The sequence below is a fragment of the Electrona antarctica genome, assembly GCF_951216825.1.
Source record: "Electrona antarctica genome assembly, chromosome: 15".
Classification (NCBI taxonomy): Eukaryota; Metazoa; Chordata; class Actinopteri; order Myctophiformes; family Myctophidae; genus Electrona; species Electrona antarctica.
In genome coordinates this window covers 17,447,249-17,467,486 of record NC_136796.1, presented here as the reverse complement: position 1 = coordinate 17,467,486, position 20,238 = coordinate 17,447,249, and positions in this window count along the sequence as shown.

Below are 20,238 nucleotides of genomic sequence, written 5' to 3'. Positions count from 1 at the left end.
TTCTGCCCTTTTCTCCCCTTGGGGCAGAGGTTCAGCTTTGGCATTCAGGGAGTGTGTGTGCAAAGCTCATGGCTTTTGATTACCTATGACGTAAATCGTTTGCCAGCCAAGTCTATGGACTTTAATGTTTCTTTAGGGCACAACGTAAGGTGTCATGTGGCCTGCATGCATGCATGCATACATACATACATACATACATACATACATACATACATACATACATACAGTATGCGGTCTAGTCTAACTTGGACTCAGGGGGGTGGACGCCTCTGCCTTGCATAGTCCCCAGTGAATAGGCATGTTGCCCTTCACTGGTAACCTTACTTTGGATTTTAAATATATGAAGGTATTGTAGGCTGGGATTTTACAAAAAAGCCACCCTTTTAAATACATACATACATACAGTACATACAGTACATACATACATACATACATACATACATACATACATACATACATACATACATACATACATACATACATACATACATACATACATACATACATACGAGACAGAAAACTATGTACAGTATAATCTGTCAAAAAAGAAACGATCCTTGTGTGCCCAAATTAGAGCTGGCATACTTGGTCTGCATCTTGAGACAGGTAGATATGTAGGTACGGTGGAGGAGGATAGACTATGTAGTCTGTGTGATCTAAATGAAATCGAAAATGAAATGCATTTTGTTTTTTATTGTCCTTTCTACAACTCTATTAGGGAAAGACTTTTTATTAAGATAGACCCATACCATGAATTTGTATGGTTGGAGGACTTCGAGAGACTGAGGCGCCTGTTTCAAAAGTACACCTTTGCATTTGCCTCATTCCTTGAAAAGGCCTGGTCAATGAGGAGGAGGGCCATTTACATGTAAAATGGCCTTATGTTTATTTTCGTTTTGTTTTGTTTTTTTGTTTTAATAATATACAAATATGTATGAACAGGAAGGACTGTAGTGTCAGTTGTATCCAATGTAATCTGTGAAATGTGTCATATAATCCCATATGGGATGGGCCAAAGTGGCATGACACGAAAATAAATATTTCATTCATTCATTCATTCATTCATTCATTCATTCATTCATACATACATACATACATACATACATACATACATACATACATACATACATACATACATACATACATACATATAAGGTATGCCATCTGGTGCCTAATGAACCAAACACATTCTCAGAAGTTGAAGCAGTTTTAAGGGACCCACTTTTAGGCCAGTGCAACAGATATGCTTTTGCCTTTTTTTAAACCTTACCCATTTTAACCAAATACATACATACATACATACATACATACATACATACATACATACATACATACATACATACATACATACATACATACATACATACATACATACATACATACATACAATAACCTTGCGGCCCACCAGTGGGCCCCGGGCAACAGGTTGAGAACCACTGTGGGGGACAACAGGAGAGGCAGAAGGATGACAGGGCAGAGTGGAGGAGGTGAAGTGAAGGGTTAACAGCATCGAGGAGGAGTCGTTTCCCCAGTGACGCAAATCCAAGGTCGAAACTCGACCACTGAAGTTACGGTGTAACACTGAAACAAACAAACGTATTCATTCAACACAACTTTTGCAGAAACACAGATAACTTAAAGGTCGGGTGAGTACAACAGATATCTATTTATTATCAATTATTACACAGACTGATTCAGACTGGTTCTGCGGTATGTTATTTATCCATATTGCAGATTGTTGCTACTGTATCAACAGCAGAAAATATAGCAGCTCATTCAGCAACACCTGTGGCAACTGTAGAACCGAACTGACTGATTTATATATTTTCTTAGGAATGTAATCTTTTTTTACATAAATATACAGTAGCCTACATTTTAGAAACATCTTGAAAGTGTTTGTCGGACAAAGTTTGAATGACTTTGATTTTTTCGCCCTTGGCGCGAAAACTGATTGATATTGAAAATACTGATTTAGAAGGCATTATTTTGTAGAATCGGCCTCTGGTCTTAACGGGTTAATCTGAGTACGTATTCAAGAACCACATTTCTTTGCCTTTTATTCTCAGTGTGTAGAAATGGCGTCCGCCAGCAGCAGTCACCTGTCTGAAGAGCACTTCATGTGTCCTATCTGCATGGATGTGTTCACGGATCCGGTCAGCACTACTTGTGGACACAACTACTGCAAACGTTGCATCACACGTTACTGGGACTCTACTTCTGTGTGTTGGTGTCCGCAGTGCAACAGAAGATTCTTGGTGAGACCACAAGTATCTGTCAACACTTTGATTTCTGATATGGTTCATCAGTTCAGGAGGCACAAGGGTGATGCTGAGCTGAGGAGGATCCAGCAATATGCAGTGGACATAACTCTGGACCCTGATACAGCACACCACGCACTCCTGCTGTCTGAGGACGGGAATCAAGTGAGTTATGATGACGCAGAGGGATTCTCTACATGTGTCTGTGTCTTAGGAAAACAACGCTTCTCCTCAGGAAGGTTTTACTATGAGGTTCAGGTTAAAGAGAAGACAGGCTGGGATTTAGGAGTGGCCAGAGAGTCCATCAACAGGAAGGGACCAATCACACTGAACCCTAACAACGGTTACTGGGCTATAGTGTTGAGGAATGGAAATGAGTACTGGGCTGCTGCTGACCCTGCTGTCCACCTCCCTGTAAGAGAGAAGGTCCAGAAAGTGGGAGTGTTTGTGGATTACGAGGAGGGTCTGGTTTCCTTTTATGATGTGGAGAACAGAGTTCATCTCCACTCTTTCACTGCATGCAACTTTACTGAGAAACTATATCCATACTTCAGTCCTGATCTTAATGATGATGGTAAAAACTCTGCTCCCCTGATCATCTCTCCTGTCAATCCCACACATTAGACCAACGATCCCCAAGTGGGTCCTCAAATAATTGGCAAAACACTTTTCAAGTTTTTATTGATAATATGAAAAATGAATGTATATACAAAAATAGTTTTCATTGTGATAGGGATAAAGTTTCAATTGAAACGGGCCCCGTCCTTAGCCCCCCCGGTCGGGCACATAACTTCTCTTTCCCTATCAACAAAATATTTAATAAACAAAGGGTGATGATTATATATTTCCATTCTGTAGGGCTATACTTTCTGTAGCTTGGAATGAGCAGGTTTAGTTGCTGTTTACATTGGGAATCCATTTACTACTGAATGTATTGATGTATGAACTAGTGTTAAAGTCAAGTGATTACACCGATTGACCCCTGGAACCCCTTCAAGGACCCCACTTTGAGAAACATATTGGACTGCTATGATTCTGAATCTGATTTTAATAATTCATTATGTAGGCTAGCTGTGTGATGGAAAAATGTGATTCTTCATAAAAAATCAGCAGCAGAATTGTAATTATGGGCTATGCCTGTGTGCACGGAAATAAAATAAATGTTCAAGAATTACAGTCATTGGGGATTTTTCTGTGACTTGGACAGGCATTCAGGCCGGGTTCAGATGGTTGATACAAGTGTTGCAAGTAGTGGGCAGTATGTGTGTGTGTGTGTGCGTGCGTGTGAGTGAGAGAGAGGGGAATCATGCTGTGCACATCGTCCAGGAGTCAGGACTGTAAAACATTCATTTGATCTGTGTCAGGATTTTTCAAAGCTTGACTCAAATGCAGGGAAACTCTTTCAGACTCCAACTCACACAAAGTGCACACAAAGTTTATTTTTTGTGTTTTTTTTTAATATTCTCCAGTCCTCATAAACAAGAGGATGGCAAAACTGCAGCAAACAAAGAAACGGACACAGTTGACACAAATTAACACTAACCACACGTATGTGCGTGTGTGTACGTAGGCTACACTGTATAATTTTACCTTTATATCTAACGAGCACAAAGTACATTTCTGAACGTGCTAAAGTATTCCACGAAAAACAACTGATTAGAAAACAACCTGTGATATGTCTTCTTTTATATTCCTGAACCGATTATATGACAAAGGTCACAATCGTTCAGAAATAGTGTTTGTTCATAAGCTGGTCCAGCTGCCTCTTATCGACTTGTCTTTTCACAGAACCTCTGGTGCATTACAAACTGGAGGTCCTTCAAAGTTGAGAATCGCTTCCATAGAGCATTTTTACAATGGCTTTAAACTCGGCACAGACAATCACAGTGAAGGAGCAGGTAAGCAGAACAATTTGTTCTGTAAGTGAAAACGTAGAATTCTCTGTTATTTACCTCACAAAATAACTGCAGGGAGTGCATGGGCCCCCATTAACCTCATGTCGGGCAAACTGTTTGGGGCAGTGATGAATGGCTGCCCTGATTCCACACCGCACAAAAATCCCATGATGACTCTAAATCCATCGCAGCACTTAAAACACAAAGGAGTTGTGACAAATCGTTACAATTGATTGCAGGTATGGAGGATTGCGGCAGACACCTTTGTGTGGCTCTCTATTTGACAAAGCAGGTGGGAAGGGATGGATGCCTGCAGAATGGAAAGCAGGCTGCAAAGCAGAGCTCAGAGCTGTACATAGTAAACTGTGTCCACACCGGGCTATTCTCCAGGTGTGTGTACCGGACTACTGGCGCTGGCTGCAGCACACAATTCAATTCAATTAAATTTAATTCAAACTTTCAAAGGGCTTTATTGGCATGAGAAAACATACGTTTACATTGCCAAAGCAAAGGAAATGGAACAATAAATCAAAACTGAATGTAGCCTATGTACAATTGAAAGTCAGAATATCCAATGTGCCGAGGTCACTCGATGCCGATAGTGCAGGTGCACACAATGAGTAGTCTTTAATTTTTAAGGTGGAGGTGGTTGTGTTCCATTTGATATCCCTCCTCTATCACAGCAGCTCACACATCTTGCTGCTGTACATTACATGTGTTTGCACATTGTCCACATTGCCTAGCGGATGTCAGTTTTTTGTCATTTGTCATGTTTTCAAACTCTCCTTGGGTGATTCTAATCTGTGGGAAGTATGTGTCTCTCTCTCACACACAATTTACAATTTAGGCATTTAGCAGATGCTCTTAGTCCAGAGCGACTTACATTAGGCAAGAACAAAAAAGCATGGGAATACATCACATATATAAAATGCATTTATCATGAAACATGCGTAAGCTAAGAACGTAACTAGAACATATCTATATAATGACACTGTACTATACATAAACTATACACTATACTATGCTATACATATGTACTATGAAGTGCTATGACTACATACAATGCAATTATTGTGCTGTCTACATGACATGCTATAAGTCTGTTTCAAATGCTATCTAATTCTAAAAAGTGCTATTTAAGGGGGTAGGGTAAGTGCTATGGGCCATGATGGAGTCTGAAATGGTGGGTTTTCAGACTACGGCGGAAGATTGGGAGTGATGCTGCAGTTCTGATTGCAACGGGAAGTGCATTCCACAGTTTTGGGGCCAGAAGGGAGAAGAGTTTGGGACGTGTGGAGCGTTGTCCCGGCGTTTTTAGTGAGGGTACTTCCAGCTTTCCTGCCTTGGCTGATCTGAGTGCGCGGGAGGGTTTGTAGGGATCAATCATGCTTGCAAGATATGGGGGAGCCATACCTTTGGTTACTTTGAATGCCAGCATCAGAGTTTTGTATTCTGTGCGGGCAGCGACCGGGAGCCAGTGCAGGGAACAGACCAGGGGGGAGACATGTGAGAATTTTGGCTGGTTGAAGACCAAGCGAGCTGCGGCATTTTGGATCAGTTGGAGAGGCAAGTGATTGCATTAAACAACATTAAACAATGTTAAACTCACTTTTCCTGTTGCTTTGCCACTTGATTTGCCACTCGATGTGCCATTCACTTTAAGCATGCACATACTCTCTATAGTCAAGTTTTGACAAGACTGTTGTCTGGATTAGGAGCTGGGCTGATTCCTGGGTGAGGAACGGTCTAATTCGTCGTATGTTATAGAGTGTGAACCTACAGGATCGAGTGACAGCTGTGATGTGAGTTTTGAACGAGAGCTGACTGTCCAGGACAATACCATAAGAAAGCACACTGCGATACACTGTGAGCTAATAGTTACTATTTTCAGCATGAGGCACACAAGCGTGTGTGTGTGTGTGTGTGTGTGTGTGTGTGTGTGTGTGTGTGTGTGTGTGTGTGTGTGTGTGTGTGTGTGTGTGTGTGTGTGTGTGTGAGACAGATAAAAGGCCATAATTGAAACTGCCTCCCCCTGGCCAGCCGGGGCGCCTGATGGAGGGGAAAGGAACTGGTTGGAATAACATGTTCCTTCCAAGCGCTACGTCCAACCAGGGAAACTCCCCCCTGTCATGTGTAAAGGAGCAACTTGGACACTCATGCATGAAGCAAGCATGAGTTTAAGTCCGTTGCTCTCCCCAGTTTGGCGGAGGGTGTGTAGAGCCCAGGATCACATTAGATAATTGACACAGGGGTGAAAAATGGGTTACAAAATCGTAAAAAAAATAAGAAAAAAAGGCCACAATTGTTCGTTTCCATGGTAATAAATTGCACCATGCAATGATAGTCACATTAGAGTGAGGTTAGTCTCGCATAGCCACTAGCCATGACTATTCCCCAATCTCTGAATGCTACATAGAGTCTGGAACTATAAGCCTCATGAAAGCTGATTCTTTGTACTCTATTTCAAACACAGCACGCACGCACGCACGCACGCACGCACGCACGCACGCGCACGCACGCACGCACGCACGCACGCACACACAGTCCGCAGCAGAACAACACAAGACTACGTGACTGCGCATGATAAGGTGGGACGATCGATGACAATGCTACAGGGTTAGTCTAACACAAGCATTATTCATTACCGTTGCGTTCCAATGCTAATTAAAAAGTCCACTCTGTGATTGTTGTACAACTTGTAGGTCAGTGGTTCTCACACTTTATGACCCATTAAGATGAGGCCGATTCTGCAACAATGTCGTCTGAATCCAAATAGTTTTCTGGAAAACGTATGTTGCTTTAGTGGGGCTCAAACTTTTTAATTATTTTATTGCCATCTACGCTTATAAACGTAGCTAGGCTATTGGGACCTATCTATGCCTGGTACGCTTATAAGCGCATACAACCATTTAATCCATATGAACGCGCCGTCCGTCTGTTTACCTTTTAGCATTGCTCCGGCTAGTAGAGACCTCCTCCGTCCCCATCAGCGATGCGATTTGCCACTCACTTTATGCATGCATGTGCATAATATAGGCTATAGATACAATCTAAAATGACACAGATGCTTTCCCAGTTTTAATGGGTTAATTCCAGAAGGACCTCATTTTATGGGGGATTTTTGGGGCGGCCCCACACTTGATAGTGCAACTTCAAAGTTGAAATAAAGCATAATTACACATAATTATTAGTAATACCATGCATTCATACATTATTAGAATAACCAATTTAAACGCTGAACGTTATGCTGATATTGTGTCTTATCAACATCATTTAAAAGAAGCCCAATTATACAATGGCATTAGGATGCATAAAACAAAAGGTTAAAACAAAGAGAAAGAAAAATAAAAGTAACTCAATCAAAGGCAGCAGCAAACAGACAAGTCTTTAGTAGTTGTGTTTTAATAAAGAACGATTTTGGACACACAAGGTTTCCACCCCACAGCGACAATATGCTCACAGCAGCCTGCAGATGCTTAGAGAAGAGAGAACCTTCCTGGAGTCAAGTGTTCCTGAAACTGCCCTCATCAGCCACCTGGGGCAACCAACAAGCACCACCAGGTATAGATGGAACTTCATTTTATTTCCCAGGGGAAATTGACTTCAGTCATTGCTTTATCCACAGCAGTGCCGTAAGAAGGAAACACATACAGTAGTGCAGAGATATTGAATAAAGTAAGGTATAGGTAGCCTACAGATTTGTCGTTTGAGAACTTCACATGTGTCCTGCCATTGGCAATTCAGTATATTGTCAGTGCATTGTCAGAACATTAGAATGTTAATTCTATTCAGATTCTTCCCTGAATAGATATAGTTCCTGTGCTGGACACTTATTTTCGGTATAGCAAAGCAGTAGAATTAACATTAGGTTAATCAGTGATCATCTGTAGGTAGGTAAGGTACAGTACATACAGTATATAGGTAGGTAGGTAGGTAGGTAGGTAGGTAGGTAGGTAGGTAGGTAGGTAGGTAGGTAGGTAGGTAGGTATAGGTAGGTAGGTAGGTAGGTAGGCAGGCATATAAATTAATACATTGAATGATTGAATGATTGTTTCTAAACACATTTTACTTAAAATGTCACGGCTCAAAACATACGTACAGATTCTGGGAACTAGAATACTTCAAATTAAATCTGCACTGGTGTCCGCGCACCAAAAATAAAAAGACAACCTACAAGCTCACAACATCTTTACACATGATCTCTGCAGATGGAAAAACCCTCAACAGTTCCTATCCAGAAACCTGAAATAAATAACTCCATGGGTGTGGATGTATGCACAGAAACACAGTACATACATGGTCTTACTATTTTACATAGTTTCCTCCTTCAACGTGTGAATGGGTGAATCATGTAATGCACAGTGTAAAGTGCATGCCTTGGATAAAGGTGCTATATAAATGCACCATTTACCTTTTTTACCATTTACATAATGCATGGATAAGTGCCATCATACATTCGCATCCATGCATCCATACTGTATGCACATATAGGCCTACATTCACCTTCCCGCTCATGGAGAGAGAGAGAGAGAGAGAGAGAGGTACTATTACCCACCCGACGAGGATTGTAACATCCGTGGCTCTGGGGCGAGCACTTTATATTTGAAATCTGAACATGTATGTAGACGTTAACGTTTTAAATGGGAAAAGTGCATAAAACAGGTTGAAGTTCCGCCATGACAGACGAGCGCCATGTGAACCATGGCTAAATCGTCTCGTATACGTAATAATAAGTCAACTTTCCGAGGGCGAGTGTTCCAGATGTCCTTCTGATGGATTTTTCTTGGCTGTCAATATTTCTATCATCCAACAAATCGCTCCGAAAGTGATCCAAAGGATCGTACGCTATTATAACTCTATGGGGAAGACCATTTTGTTTACCCCGGGCTAAAACCGGATGTGACGTTTGTGGGTGTTCCTGTCTACAATCCGACGATCGTGTCAATGTATGGGGAGCTTGTCATGCTTGTCATTTCCATTCTCGCGATGCTACAATATATTTTAAAATAGCTTCATCTTCATTGCTGCTAGCTATTAGCTATTAGGCTATGCATCGATTAACTTGATTTACAGGACTCATTTGCACAACCGCAAAGGCAAGTGTGTGCATGGTGTGCGTGTGTAGTGTGTGTAGTGTGTGTGTGTGTGTGTGTGTGTGTGTGGATGTGATGCATCACATCGTGATTGCTTCTGGTGACTGATATGGCCTTGTAATGAATGAGAATCATACATTCACGTGCGATCGCGAAGACAAAAAGAAAGTGTGAGGTGGAGTGGCAAAGAATAAAGATTGCAATCTGGGAACCCGTTCACTGTCCTTCAGCCCTCCTTGGTGGAGCGTCTTTATTTGCATTCCTAATAATAACAAACTCTACATGTTGTAACAGGATCGAGTTGCTGACAGATTTAGCTGCGGAGCTCTGAATCCGTCTTGAGAGATTAAAGAGACTAGTGTCACTGCAAATACACAAAGTCAATAAATGTGTCCATACACAGGTTGTGCTTCGATGCACACATGATAAATCAGCCATCATCCCCACACACACTCAAGGTTCAAGGTTCAAGGTTCAAGGTCAGCTTTATTGTCCCTTGCGGGAAATTGGTTTGCAGCCAGATCATAGTAAAAAAACACAACAACAACATTCAATACAAGACTAAGATCTAAGAACAGGGCACTAGAGACAGAGAATTCATGACATTCAAAGTAGCAAAGTCAGCAAAAGTGCATTAGTGGGCAGTATGTGCAAAGAGGCAAGAATAAAGTGCTATCTGCTGTTCAGCAGTTGAATAGCAGCCGGGACAAAGGAAGGATAGTTTGAACCGATTAGTCTTTGTAGTGGAGCACCCTCAGTAGACCTGAGGGCAACAGTTCAAACTCAGACCGAAGTGGGTGATCCGATACCTCCAGGAGGGAGGAGGCTCTCTTAAGCATCTGCCTCTTGTACAGTTCTATGAGTTGGGCTTGGGTTCTCCCAGAGATCTTACTGGCCACTTTGACGAGGCTGCTGAGCCTGTTCTTGTTTGCCAGGGTCAGATTACCGTACCAGGCAACCATACAAAACATGAGAACAGATTCAATAAAACTTTTTTTGATGTAGAGGCAACATGAGAGTCAAAGGAGAGTTTGTTGTCAAGAACGACACCCAAGTATTTATAGCCCTCTACAACTTCAATTTCTGTGCCCTTAATGAGTGTAGGAGCAGGACTGGAAGGAGTCCTTCTAAAGCTGATGATTATGACTCAGACAGAGGCTCCACCCAGACAGTCCATTACATCTCCCCTGTAGCACTGTGTGTAGGTCAGGGAATAGGGATACAGTTTCATAGTTTATACCACTGCATGGTAAGCAGCATCAATTAATAATTGATTTCGTAGCAGCTCTGCTGATAATATTAATGGAAGAGATAAAATATGTAATACTGTATGTCATGAGCTTGTACATCTGCTATTTTTGACAGCCCATAGGCCTACACCGGATTCCAAACATAAAAGTCCTATCTGGTTTATTGTGTGTGCATGTTGCCATTTAATCCTCTGGCGTCTGGCATTTTGTTTTATAAGGTAATTTTGGGTCATGCGTGAGATGTCAACCTGGAAGAACTCTGCATGATACCAAGCTATGTATGAATGAATGTACTGGTCTTTCAAAGAACACAGACATTTTGAAACGGCCTTCTTTAAAGCAGTGGTGTTCAACCCTTTTCATAGCTCCATTATTTATTAAGCATTTTAGTCACAGCCCACCATTTGATGAGATTTAGTCTCTCAGACCCAAAACATAGAATATTGTGTTGTAGTTGGATAAGATTCCATGCTGTATTGATGTTGGTACCATATAGCCAGGAGAGATAACAAGCAAACGTTGATCAAAAATATAAATTCTTCTACATTCTCTAATAGAGAGTATGCGCGTGACATCATCATCAAACCCGGAAGTTATGCAGGAATGCCTACTGAGTGGCAAAAAACTACTTTCTGGCCTTGACAGCCCATGCATCCAAACAGAAAAGTCCTATCTGATTGCATTAAACAACATTAAACAATGTTAAACTCACTTTGCCTGTTGCTTTGCCACTCGATTTGCCACTCGATGTGCCATTCACTTTAAGCATGCGCATACCCTCTATTGTGTAGACTTTGTGTAAATTAAGTAAATTCATTCATAATGTAAATTCATAATGTAAATTCATAATGTAAATTCATAATGTAACTCTTGCGAGGGTAAAATTAAACCAAATCAACCCGGTCCAAAGATCACAGAGGAACATGCCACCTTGTTTTTTATATCAGAGCCCAGCTACAAATACTTTAATGCTTCATTTATGATCTAATTTCACATTATTCTGGAGCAGGAGCAGAGCAAGGAATGTAATGAGAACTGGGATAGGCACAGGGGTCAGTCCGGGAGGTCCCAGGTGAGGAAACACCCCTACCAAAACTCAGAAAAGATTCTTCTGAGTTCTGACCAATAAATCAACTCAGAATGTTTTAAAACATACAAAACAATTCTAATATTATGAAAATCGTTTTCTCATAGTTTCTCTATAGAACCAAGATCTGCAAAAAAAAAAAGAATAGCACAAAATTCCTACGGGAGCTGTTTTTTTGACGCATCGTACCACACTATTGTCTGTTGTAAGCTAGTTTGTTCTCCGCATTTGACCCATCTCTTGGAGCGGTGAGCTGCAGCGTGCGGCGCGCTCGGCAATCATTAGTTGATTTGACCCCCAATCCAACCCATTGATGCTGAGTGCCAAGCTGGGAGGCATTGGGTCCCATTTTTACCGTCTTTGGTATGACCCGGCCGGGGATCGAACGCCCGACCTCCCAGTTTCAGGGGCGGACACTGTCTTCCTTGCCTTCCCCCACTGTCTTTGCCTGTGTGTTCCCAGCTGGATATCAGAACAACTTACACGTACAGTATGTGCTCTCATCCAACTCCCACATGTAACATCATTGCGTGCGTGCGTGCGTGCGTGCGTGCGTGCGTGCGTGCGTGCGTGCGTGCGTGCGTGCGTGCGTGCGTGTGGGGTGTGCGTGCGTGCGTGCGTGCGTGCGTGCGTGCGTGCGTGCGTGCGTGAGTGCGTGCGTGTGTGCGTATGTGCGTGAGACATACAGTAGACATTGTGATTGTCCTGGCCCTTACAAGAGAAATGATTTTATGGTCTAAAAAATATTTTTTCTTAAAACAATTCTGGTTGGGGCTAGAATTAGATCTGCAGAGATAAGAGGTTTCTGCCCGACAGCGACAATATGCAATAAACAGACCTCCATTTCACTGTTCATTACTGTACCGACAGAGGAAGCAACTATAGAAAAGGCACCTTGCAAATTTATATTAGCCTAATATTTGTCAGGCTTAGAGAAAAATGGGGCCACAGACAAAGCAAATATAGGCCAGAGTCTATTCAAAAAATGCACTCTCACACCAAAAACTCCAAGATGGGATTTTTGTGCAACAGGCCTTAATTTGAATATAACGTATTAAGAGTTCAGAATGTGCTAATTAGTCCCTAGGCACACATTATGAAGACTGTGAATGGGTACGTGTGCCTGCCACTCAAAGTGTGCATGTGTGTGTGTGTGTGTGTGTGTGTGTGTGTGTGTGTGTGTGTGTGTGTGTGTGTGTGTGTGTGTGTTCCTGTTCTACCCCGGATATCTCCAGTAGAACTAAAAGGCAAGTCACTGTTTGGTTGCACTTGGGTGTTACACTCTAAAAATAGCAGATCTACAATCTCACAACATGTCGGGTTGAGATTTTACATTTTAGTCATCAAAATAAACTGTAGATTCAGTCGACTAAAACTAGACAAAAACTTTTTGTTGGTCAAAAGACTGTGACTAAAATTAATCAAAATGTGCTATCAAAATCAACACTGCCAAGCAACGACGGCATCTATTATACCTCCTTGCACTGCACTATAGAAGACCAGACAGATGGAGGCTCAGATGCACTGTGGGCCTAATGAGACAATGAGCTGCGTGGGAATGAGGTGATAACAAGTGGGCGTGACGGGATGTGCAATGAAAGTTAGTGACCATGAAAAACCTAATGATAAGCTCAATGAGGCTTGACTGCAGGGAGATCAGGATAAGGATCCATGCTAGTATACCTTCTGTTTGACTGAGGGACGGAAGGTTATTTCCCCATTACCCTTAATTACGCAAATGGATAATGGACATCAGTGTGATGAAGGCTGGATTCACTAGTAAGAAACCACACCCCTGTTCAAGATTAGTAGTATTTATTTGCACAAATGAGATGTGGGTGTAATGATGAGGAGCCCGGGGAGGGCGAGACTGAGGATGGGGACGTAGTCTCGAGAGCTTGACGACCGACCTGCTCGCCCGGGAGCGGTCGGTCGCCTCTGCTCGGACGCTGCCCCCCCGGGGGCTCCTGGGAGAAGGAGAGAGAGAGAAGTGTTAGCGGGGCAATGCTGAGGATGGAGGGGGTTAGTTGGGGAGGAGGGGGGGGAATTTGACAGCGCGAGGCGGTATCAAACAGGTAAGTAATGATATGAGGTGTGTATTTATGCTGTGGGTAATGTTACGTGATTGGCTGTGCGGCCGTGGAGACGCAGGTGGACTTGACGAGGAGATATGGGATGGGAGTGATTAGGTTGAGCAGTGGGTGGTATCTACTCCTGAATCTACGTTGAACACAACTACATTTCACTAGTAAGAAACCACACCCCTGTTCAAGATTAGTAGTATTTATTTGCACAAATGAGATGTGGGTGTAATGATGAGGAGCCCGGGGAGGGCGAGACTGAGGATGGGGACGTAGTCTCGAGAGCTTGACGACCGACCTGCTCGCCCGGGAGCGGTCGGTCGCCTCTGCTCGGACGCTGCCCCCAAAAAGTCTGATACGAACCGTGGGGGGGCCGGAGGATGGAGAAGGTCTCTAGCGACCGGCGCGTGGAGCCTCCCGTCCTTGGACCCTCGGTCGGGCGAGGAAAAAACTCCCTCGAGGGGAGTGAGGGAGAAACCTCGGGAAGGACCGCGGAGGAGGGGACCCCCTTCCTGGGCGGACGGGCTAGGCGGAGTGTGGCCGTTACGGTCTGCCTAGCTGGAGATGGGCGTTGCGTACGTCGTGGAGGTTGGACCGGATGTAGGTGTGGTATGCCTGGGAGGACCATCTTCCCAGGACGCGGATGAGGTGGTCGGAGAGGCCTCGACTGGAAGCGGAGGAGGCGGCGCCGATGCGGAAGGAGTGGCCGGAGTAGAGGTGAGGGGGGAGACCGGAGAGGGAGAGAACCTGTCGGAGGTGATGGTGGAACCAGAACCGGGTGGCGACGGAGCCGGACTCGGTGATGAATAGGGGGTCTTGAGGGTTGGCGTGGCAGGATCGTCTCGTGGTGACGTAGCGGAGGAGGGGTTCGTAAGGACTGAGTGGTGAGTTTGTCTTGAATAGGTGGATGGAGGAAGAACGCCCTAGCTGGTCAGTCTTGCTCCGTTTGAGCGTGAAGGTGAGGGTTTCGGAGGAATGGAAGGTGACGTCGGACAGGCTCGGGTGGAGTGAGGGGTCGTACCGGGACGAAGAGGACGTGGAACCCTCGGAACGCCGCGGGAAGCCGAAGAAGGCGAGCAGGGACGTGCGCTCCTGCGTGGGGGAGATCAGGGTGAGGTAACCGGCGGGGGAGAGTTGTAGGCGGAGACGGAGCAGGTCTGACGTCGGGGGAAGGCGACGTGGCGGAACCAGCGCGTTGTGGCGCTGTAGGCTGCAAGGCGGCAAGGAGATGAGGGGGCGAGAGGTGGAGGCTTGGAGATCCGTCCGGCGGGCGGAAGAAGTAGGTGCCGCCGAGAAGGACGTGCGGGTTAGGGGGGCGGAGATGGAGGCGTGAATGGCAGTGGGAGAGGAATGGGGCGATGGTGGAGACGTCGGGGGAGAAGCTTTGGAATCTGCCTTTGTCGAGGGTGTTGACTGACTGTGTTGGCCTAGTGAATTAGGATGCTTCGTGCAACCATTCTTGGCCCCAAAAGAACGTGGCAGAGGCCACGAACGTGGGTGGACCGCACGTGATGCGGTTGATGGACGGGCGAGGTGCGTTGACGCGCCTGCCGGCATGCTCGTAGGAAAGGTGGGAGGAGGCGGCGGGTTGTATTAACCTGGGTGAGACGCGGAGCGCCTGCCTGAGTGGGGGTAGGAGGGGGAGGTTGGGAGTGGGCGGGATGCGTTGCCACGCCCGTCGGCGTGTTTGTTAGGTGGGGAGATCAGGAGGTGGGGGGGGTATCTGGGAGTGGCCGGCGTGCTTGTGAAGTGTGTGTGATGGCTTTCAGCATGCCTGAAGGAAAATGTGGGGGTGATGGGTTCCCGAGAGCATGTGGTGTGGGCTGTTTGAGGGACGCCCGATGGTGATGGGTCGGAGTGATCGTGGAACGAAGGCTGCTTGGGGAATGGTGTGGTCTGCTTGGAGGAAACCTTGGGGCGCATTGCGCTGGTCGACTGGAGGATGCCCATGGAGCTGGACCGGGGGAGGGGGGGCCGTTGGTGCTGTGTGCCGGTATGCTGAGGGCGGAAGCGCGTGGTGCTGATCCGGGGGAGGGGGGGGTGGGTGATGCACTGGTCGACTGGAGGCTGCACGTTGTGCTGCGCCGGGGAAGGGTGCAGCACGACGCAGCGTGGGCGGCTTGCCGCATGGGCGCGATGTGCTGGTCGGTTGGAGGATGCGCTTAGTGTGCCGGGAAGAGGTGGAGGGTAAGGAGGGTGGGAGATGGAGAGGGCGCGTTGGGCCGAGGCGAAGGAGGCTACGTGTAGAGCTGGCTACGTGTAGAGCGAAGTGCTGAACCTGGTGCGAGGTTTGCGCGATGCGCTGAACCTGGTGCGGAGGCTGCGTGATGCACTGAACCTGGGCAGAGGCTGCGCGATGCGCTGGGCCTACGGTCTGATGGGGGAGGCGCGTGGTGCCGTTCGGGGGGGGGGGGGGGGGGCTGCGCGATGCGCTGCGCCTATGGTCTGATGGGGGAGGCACGTGGTGCCAATCGGGGGGGGAGGCTGCTCGTGAGCCTGGGTTGGGGGAAGGGCGGGCGCGCTGCGCCTACGGTCTGATGGGGGAGGCACGTGGTGCCGATCGGGGGGGGGGGGGGGGGGGGAGGCTGCTCGTGAGCCTGGGTTGGGGGAAGGCCGGGCGCGCCTGCGCCTACGGTCTGATGAGGGAGTCACGTGGTGCCGATCGGGGGGGGGGGGGGGGGGCTGCCCTTGAGCCTGGGTTGGGGAGACCGGAGGAGCGCTGCGCCTACGGTCTGATGATGGAGGCCGTGGTGCCGATCGGGGGGGGGGGGGGGGGGGGGGGAGGCTGCTCGTGAGCCTGGGTTGGGGGGAGCGGGGGCGCGCTGCGCCTACGATCTGATGAGGGAGGCACGTGGTGCCGATCGGGGGGGGGGGGGGGGGGGCTGCTGGTGGGCCTGGGTTGGGGAGGCCGGAGGCCCGCTGCGCCTGCGGTCTGATGGGGGAGGCACGTGGTGCCGTTCGGGGGGGGGAGGCTGCTCGTGAGCCTGGGGATGGCCGTGGGCCTGGGTTGGGGACGAATGGGGGTGCACGTGGTGCCGATTGGGGGGGGGAGGCTGCTCGTGAGCCTGGGGATGGCCGTGGGCCTGGGATGGGGACGATTGGGGGTGCACGTGGTGCCGGTTGGGGGGGGGAGGCTGCTCGTGAGCCTGGGGATGGCCGTGGGCCTGGGTTGGGGACGAATGGGGGTGCACGTGGTGCCGATTGGGGGGGGGAGGCTGCTCGTGAGCCTGGGGATGGCCGTGGGCCTGGGATGGGGACGATTGGGGGTGCACGTGGTGCCGGTTGGGGGGGGGGAGGCTGCTCGTGAGCCTGGGGATGGCCGTGGGCCTGGGTTGGGGACGAATGGGGGTGCACGTGGTGCCGATTGGGGGGGGGGAGGCTGCTCGTGAGCCTGGGGATGGCCGTGGGCCTGGGATGGGGACGATTGGGGGTGCACGTGGTGCCGGTTGGGGGGGGGAGGCTGCTCGTGAGCCTGGGGATGGCCGTGGGCCTGGGTTGGGGACGAATGGGGGTGCACGTGGTGCCGATTGGGGGGGGGAGGCTGCTCGTGAGCCTGGGGATGGCCGTGGGCCTGGGATGGGGACGATTGGGGGTGCACGTGGTGCCGGTTGGGGGGGGGGAGGCTGCTCGTGAGCCTGGGGATGGCCGTGGGCCTGGGTTGGGGACGAATGGGGGTGCACGTGGTGCCGATTGGGGGGGGGAGGCTGCTCGTGAGCCTGGGGATGGCCGTGGGCCTGGGTTGGGGACGAATGGGGGTGCACGTGGTGCCGATTGGGGGGGGAGGCTGCACTCGGTGCTGTCCGTGCGGTTGGGGGGGGGGAGACGGGGTGGGGGGCGCGTGGCGCCGGGGAGAGGGGGAGGGGGGAGGAGGGTGGTAGGGGGAAGGGGCGGAGGGCGCGAAGCGCTGCTCCGAGTGTGGATACGACTCTGAGTGCCGATCCGGGGAGTGCGGGGAAGGGGGCGCTCGGCGCCGGGAGGAGGGGGAAGGGAGAGGAGGGAGGGAGGGGTGGTGGGAAGGAGCCTCCAGGGGACTGGAGGCGGAGCCGGTGTGAGAAGCCCGGGTGGGCGTGGCCCCGACGGTGGCTGGGCGCTGGGAGCGGAGGTGAGCCAGGTAGGCCTCGAACGGGTCGGCTTAGCTGGGCCGTCAGGCTGACGGGAGCTGGCCCTGTAGATGACCGATGCTGTCCGGTGATACCCAGCAAACGGGCAGTTAACTGTGGTATAATTGCCCGGTTCTAGCCCGTGCCCGCTTGGTACCCATAAAGTATACATGCACCCCACATGGGCCCCGGGCGGACGTGTTAGCTGGTGCCCACTTGGTACCCATACAGTATGCATGCACCCCACATGGGCCCCGGGCGGACGTGTTAGCTGGTGCCCACTTGGTACCCATAAGTATGCATGCACCCCACATGGGCCCCACGTGGACGTGTCAGCTGGTGCCCACTTGGAACCCGTAAGGTACGCATGCACCCCACATGGGCCCCACGTGGACATGTTAGCTGGGTGGGTAAAGCATTTTGCCGTAGAGGCTGTTAAGTCTGGTTGCGCTCGATGTAGATGGCTGCTGCGTCGGACATCTAGCTCGAGCCCGTCGGCCTTGGCGGCGACGGACAGAACGAGCGGAATGGACTTTATAAACTACCCGTTATGAACTCACTTGCACTGCTGGACTAGTCTTAACTTTAGCTGTGTTTAGCAACAGTGCTGGGAATGTGACAAATGAAGTGCATCGACCGAACGAGAATGAGTGGAACGTAAATGAGGAAATGCAAAGAGGCTTTACCTGGCGGTTTGACAGCGTGAAGCGTATCAAATGGTTTTGGGTTGACAGCGCGAGGCGGTATCAAAAACGGAATTTGACAGCGCGAGGCGGTATCAAACAGGTAAGTAATGATATGAGGTGTGTATTTATGCTGTGGGTAATGTTACGTGATTGGCTGTGCGGCCGTGGAGACGCAGGTGGACTTGACGAGGAGATATGGGATGGGAGTGATTAGGTTGAGCAGTGGGTGGTATCTACTCCTGAATCTACGTTGAACACAACTACATTAGCCGAAACGTTTTTCCCTGTTCAAAAATTAAATAAATGTTTTGAACTGAAGTCTTGGTGTGTGCGACCCACTACTGTTATTTATTGATTGAGTTAATTATTCAGGCATATTTCAGCCACCTCTTTTGCCCATTAGGACCACTCAACACAACATCATCAAACAGCGACGCCACAGGTTTCTTTTCCCCCCCTTTTTTCGTGGCGCTAGAGCATGAAGACGAGCAGTAAATTTCCCCAAGCTTAAATCTAATTTGACAATCAGAGCACGATGCTGTAGCAGTTATTTACAGTGTGCAGACAGACACCGGCGGGTCTTCCTGTCATTATGTAGCTGTCAAGACGTTAATCTATTCTAAATGTTCACCTTAAACGGTGTCAGGACGTTTTCCTAGAACAGCCCGTCGGACTGCAGCAAGAAGAACTGTCGGCTGATGTCCTCCTGGCACTTCTGATGTACTAAAGACATGCCATAATATGTCCCAGATGACAAATGACAGACAAGCTCCCAAGGGTGTCACTCAGTAAATAATAATAAAAGCTACACAGTACATATTTCAGCTACAATGGTTCCTTGGCATTCAAAGAGGTAACCACATGCCCTGCCTCATCATGCGTTGAATCACGGAAATAGCCGAACTACAAGCTCACAATGTGTCACCATGCGACACATTGTGAACTTGTAGATCGGCTATTTTGCCGAATGCTAGCCCCGTCTATAAGAAGATAGTGTTTAATCACAGAGACATCTGTGCCTCAGTGCTGGTTGTTTCATTTCTGACCGAGACACATCAAGTGTAAAGTGGGCACACTGGTAACATCTCATCTCTACACACGTCTCTTTACTTTTCCTGATATTTCACGCCACGGAAAAGTATTTTTCCCGCACCTTTGTTGTGCCCGATTTGCATCAGTCATCCGTGTCATCTCTTATCTATACGATGAATTATTTTGTCCTGTCAAATTTTCTCCCAAAAAACAAAACTAAAATATAAATATAGATCACTATTTGTCACGTGAGCTGGTAGATAGTTATTTTTGCTATTTTACTAAGGGCTCAAGAGGTAGAGAAAATGTCCTCCATCAGTTTTGTTCTACAAAATGAAACCCCTAATGAAGCGGCAAGGAGGTGAACGGAAGAGAAATTCTTCATGCAGTTGTTGCATTTCCTTTGAGTATAATTGAATGTCTCACAAACAACAAAGCCCGTTTTCTGTGCTGGAAGAAATTAAATTAAACCTTTTTAACTTCAGACATATGGGCAGAATAGAATTAAGTAAACATGTAATGCAACATAACACATAAAAAGAAAAAGTAAGTATAATCGAATTCCAACCAGGAGAGTAACAGAAGGCCCAGAGTTTATTAGGGTTTCAGGGTCATGCTAGAGTACATGCAATACATTACATGAATGATTAAGTGTTGATAGAAGCTGGCAGGAGTGGTAATTGCTTTTCTGTGTAGCAGCAGCCCAGATGCTTCTCAGAGCACATTTGCAGCCAAAATCAGTTTTATGACAAAGCC